The sequence below is a fragment of the Anneissia japonica genome, unplaced genomic scaffold (assembly GCF_011630105.1).
Source record: "Anneissia japonica isolate Jap-2015-1 unplaced genomic scaffold, ASM1163010v1 scaffold2214_len273412_cov153, whole genome shotgun sequence".
Lineage (NCBI taxonomy): Eukaryota > Metazoa > Echinodermata > Crinoidea > Comatulida > Comatulidae > Anneissia > Anneissia japonica.
Window position 1 is genome coordinate 224639 of NW_022682691.1, and position 6000 is coordinate 230638.

Sequence of the window (6000 nt, forward strand, 5' to 3'; positions counted from 1 at the left end):
AGTGGACAGACAAGCTGGACCCAGACCGGTCACACCACGAAGGCCACCCTCCGCTAGTCAGGGGCGCCACCCAAGCCGACCCGTCTCTCCTGTGAGAGACGAAGCCTTACCTTCTCAAAGGAGTCCTCGGGCCAAGAGAAGGGAGTTATTACCCGCCGCCATACGGGAAGGGGAACGGGCCCTTGAGGCCCTTTGCTGTCTAGAAGAGAATGAAGAGGATGATGGCGAGCTGTAGTCCCCGGACTACTGACTGAGTATTTTTATTTTCATTTTTCATTTCTTCAATTACTTGGGCGTTGCGAGTAAGCAAGGGATTTCAATATAAACTATTGCAGCGCGTCAAAATATCATTAAAATCAAATTTTAATCTATATATATATATAAATATATTTGATACAGTATGGAAACTGCTTCCAAAATTCGAAGATTATCATATCTCCACCCCAAAATTTAGGAGACCCCCATGTCTTCTCTTTTCTGCATATTACAGTTATTTTATTTTTGCCACCATTGACTTCTTATTTTATTCTTATCCGTACAATTAAGGAAAAAGAAAAAAATCCAAGAACGAAAATGAGAGGTAAACAAACCTCTTTCTAAATTTTGCTTATGCTATATGTCATTTAATACCATGTGATGGTTCCCTCTCAATGTTAAAATGAGCGTAGTGTTTGTGTTCTGTTTACATGGTGGCGAACTTTGCCCGTTCTCAGAATTATTGTGCACTATTTAAGAACAATTCACTCATTTTTATTTCTAAATTTACTTATTTAAAATTTCAAAATATGTACATATGTTACAAGGTGTTCTAGTTAAACGGGATTTTCACATCCCCTTTTGGTAATTAATGTTAAATTGTGGGGTTTAATTCTACCCCACGACTGCATGTTCTTGGTGTTTCTTGTTACAAAAAAAAAATTGACAGGAAGAGGAATTCTGTGGATTCTGCACCCATACATTCATTTAGTGGAATGCGCCAAACCAGTCAGGAATATGTCAACCCGGACCGTCTCCCCCATCAAAAACAAATAAAAAATAAATAGGGGAAGAGCGTAGTGCTAGTCAGCTGGCAGTCACCTGATCAATAGGTTCTGGTGATCACATGATCCCATGTGCAATGATGTCCTATGACGTTGCGCCCTGGGTTGACGTCACCGTCCCAACCAGAGACTGAAAGGTGAAGTGACTTGAGATTTGACGATAGCACTGATAACACGTTTACTATAATACAAACCGAAGCTTTCACCTGGACCACGAGCCAGTAGTGATTTAGGTGAGTTATGCTAATATATACATCTTAAGTCATCTGTAGTAATAAATATAACGCGTTTTACTATATATGGATAAACAAGACTGTTGAGATTGCATTATACTATCAACAATACTTTGGTTAGTATTAGTATTCATAAGTTTACTAGCAGCCGTAACGTATTTAAGCGAATACTCGAATATTCTATCAAGTGTACTAGATTCACGATTGCAAAATGTCGAACAACAGTTGCAAGGACAAAACTACAGCTACTACAAATGCTAAAGATGCAATGAAAGTGGAAATTGTACACAATTTGGAAAAACTGGAAAGCCTAGCAGCTGAAAAGGATGAAAATCTCGATAAAATGCTGGCGACGGGAAATGAAATGAATAACATCATAAACGATGCGGAAGGAAGAAGTTCTGGAAATGAGGAGAGAAATAAAGCGACTAACATTTGTGCTTGAAAAGGAAAGAAGCGAAAGAAAAGACGACGAAGAAACTGCAGAACTAATCTACAAGGAATCGTAAAACAACTTGACAAACAAAAAGCGAAAACTAGAACAGCTCGCATGTGACTAACGTTTACTTGATTTGTTATTGAACATTACTACGTTACTGAACTTCGAATTTACAATGAAATGTTATGTTATGTTATATAAAATGTTGAATTTATAAAAATGTTAGAATTAAATATGTTGAAAAAAAATGAATATATGTCTAAACTCAATTATTAAAAGTACCTTATTGAATCTTACAGAATATCGAAGAAATTAAAATAGACCAAAAAAGACGACAGATCTACGGATCGACGACTACTAAAATACTGACAGAATACTTTGAAAAAATTACCAGCAAAGAAAAAAAACTAAATTTTTAAACGGTATTGGATGGATAATCCTAGAAGCTGGCTACTACTCTGACGTATCAAGAAGAAAAGCAAACAGATCACTAGAAATAATAAAAACAAAAAAAAATTGACACTATCATAGAAAACATTCAAACAATCTATTAAGATAGTTAGCGTTTATGTAAAAAAGCATTCGAAAAAATTGAAGAAGACAGACAAAACAGACAGAACCGAAGACGACAGACAAAAAGCTTAAGAGAAAACAACCCGTAACTGTAATAAGCGAAACCGACTCCGACTCTGACATTGTGACCTGGGACGACTCGACCAATCAAACATTCACTCTAACGCAAGAGAGCACAAGAGACCTGCTGGAAAACGCCACTCCGACTCACTGGTGCAGACAGTGCCAGGAACAGAACAAGAAACATCAGCTAGACCTAAGCCTAGCACTTGCCGACTGGCAAGAACTCATTAGCTTAGATCCAATACAAGATAACGTAAACAACAGAAAGGAGATTGCTAACAAAAAATCTCCGAGTGTAATAAGGTATTGAAATTTGGCTGTCTGGCCGACGTATTAAGATACTACCTGTTCGACTGGTATTACAAACCGTACAATAGAGATTAGGAAAAAGATGTCAAACGACGACTTGGGTACTAATGCCCTAGTCAAACGTGCAAGGTACCTGTACTATGCCTGCACGATAGACCTAAAAAGATTAGGACCGAATCAGGCTAACAATTCGGCGCTGATCAGACCTTACGAAGAGCAGACCTACACAACTACTTACGGTATGGCACCGACGGCAAAAAAACGATAAAATTGCAGTTCGGAACCTTCAAGGATCCCGACGATTACGTGACAGACAGCAAACATGTACACGCCATACTGTCGTCGGAAGAAACGAAAGGCGGAAAACCTATATACATGAGAAAGAAACTTGCCATAAGAATGTTGGAACACGCTCTGACTGCGTTAGGTTGCGAATGCGTCAGGTTGATGAATAGGTATTGCAAGCCGGTGACAAACTTGAAAGCTTGGAAAAAATACATACTTAAAAACAGCCCTAAAAATCACGAGCTAGAAGCCAAAAGGCCTGAGCCGAAAAAATTCAGCGTTCAAAATCTCACCAGCATGCAAAACCTAACCAGGGTAGTGAACAAACTTGTAAATAAGGAGAACATAACGGTAGATTCGATACTACAATACCTTCAAAAAGAAAATAATTTAAAATTGTAAAATTATTTGTAGATCAACTTGACTTGAAAAATCTAACTAAGTGTAACAACAATGCAAAACTGCACGATAAAATTGAAACTGTAACGCAAGTAAATGAAAATCTGATAAAAAACGGTGTAAACCTGATAACAAGAATAAGTTTAATGTTCATGCAATTTCTATACAGAACGGAAAACGACAATCTGAAACAACTGTTTTTCTACGGATCGACAATTTGGAACCTAAGTGGGGGTGAAAAGACTACGGTAAAAATACACAGTAGCAGCCCAGAAGTTAATCCTATGTGGGTAATATGTACATCCAATCAAAATTTCCCAACTCTGATCGAATGCGATAAAAGAAACTGGCAGGGTTAGAAAGAAGGTTCGAGTGGATAGAGATGAAATAGAAAATGCCACATATGAATATGTATTTTGATAACGAACTGAGTAGAATAATCTATGCAGGTACAATAATGGACGAAATACTTGAAAAAGTGTTTAAAGAACAAATAGAGAAGGCCAACAGTGCAATAATAAAAGAACAGGAAACCTTGAACGAATCGGCTAAAAAACGTTTTAAACAAGATACCTTGGTAGTTTTAAAAAGTTCAAATTTGTTGAAAATGTTGAAGAAAATGTTGATGTTGAAAATCCATTAGACCAAATATTAGAAACCTTACAAGAAAACGATGTAAATGATAATGCTAGATATAGCTTTAACGAAGAACAAGCTTCATTCCTAACAGAAATGTTTGAAAGATACATAGACGAAAATAAGGGAGACTACAACACAGTTGAAAAAGAATAAAGTTTATTATTGAAATTGTTAATGTTGAAAAAGAAAGTTGAATTAAATATAACAATTGAGTTATAACAGAGTTAAAAAACACCTACTTTCACTTATTAAAGTCTTATCTCTATGGTGATGATGAAGTAAGAAGGTGATGATGTCATGAATATCATTTGCATATCATCATGCTATTTTATTATTATATGTCATCTGATTACAGTCCTTGATTTTACTATATGATGTTCAGACACTATATAACTACAGTTCTATATTTATACCTTTATATTTGTACTATGCTTTTATAATATATTAGTACTGTATATCACTATATGATGCCCAGACTTAAGATACTGTACTACGGTTATTTTTACTACATATATTACATATATATTTTTCCTCCATGCACCATTATTACAAGTTTAGGCATTTGAGCAAAGAATTACATTATGTAAAGGAGATCGCCTTTAGTCGGGAATGAAACAGCATTGATTACAAAATTTCAATAAATAACTTTCAAGAATTGAACGAGAACATGAACAATGATAAACAAATCAAAATAACAAATCAAAATAAATTTACCACCAGCTGAGTGGTCGTGTGCGGCTATTAAATAAGGCGTGATGTCCAAAATATTCAAAACGACAGAAATGCGTTGGACGCGTCTGAGTGTTAAACGGCGTTTAATGATCACGAATATGCTCATTAACTTGGTAGGCGTGACTCCCATCTGAAAGTTAACCATGTGTGAAAACGCGAGTAACGCGTCTAACGTTTACATTGTATTTCTACTATAAATTCACGTGTTGACTATGCGGTTTGCACAGGGAATGTTTTTTTTAAAATGCATAGCTTCAATTTATAGATATAGGGATTCTAACTAGGCCCTACTAGGTACAACTAGTTCTAGCTAAGCAAAGCCAGACGAGTAGATAGAGTAGTCAACTCACGGATCGCTACGATACGACGGACGTGTCGTGAAAGTTTCAATGCAGCCAAATATTCACACAATTATTATTAATCCCAAGAAGCACTTGTTCTACAAATGGGTCTATAAATAAAACGAATGGGCTACACATATCATTTAGTATATGGTACAGTAGTACCATTATTAATGGCCTAGCCTACTCACTTTCTGCTTTTGTAGAACAGGAGGCCTAGCCTACGTGATCCTTTCTCTTCATGCTGCTGCTACTGCTAGCCGCTTTCCAGTCGGGGGTTTGAACAATTTATTCAACAGCTCCGGAATACTGACCTGTAGGCTACATTTTTATAAAATAGTGTTGTTGCATAGTAGGTCTATTTTACATTTCATTACGTTTTCAAGCTCATACTAACGTTTCGAGCATCGAGTGAATAATTCGGAGTCAGACGGAATGAGCAATGCATTAAAAATAGGAGTACAGTATTCTAACATTCAGCGCAATAGCAAAATGGTCATTTCGAGTCGGAGGGGTTCGAGCAATCTATTCAACAGCTCCAAAATACTGATACAATATTTACAGTACTACACAACGTAGCCTAGTCTACATTTTTATGAAATTGTTGTTACATTTTGTATGTCCGTTTATTTATTTCATTACATTTCATGCTTATATTTTCGCATCGAGTCAATTTTCAATTCGGAGTCGGAGGGGGATGAGCAATGCATTCAATGGCAGACAGTTAACATTTCGCAATAGCTCCGTCTGCTATTGAAATAAAAATAACTTAGGTACTGACACTGTATGGTATAGTTGATGCTAGGTATTGGCATAAGGGTAATGTCTGCAAATTTATTTAAAACGCTAAGTGAAATTGGCGATTATAGATACCATACCAGCACCCAATTAGTGGAGGTCCCGATTTGTGAGAAGAGCATGCGCGCATACCCATTCTAGTATTAAAC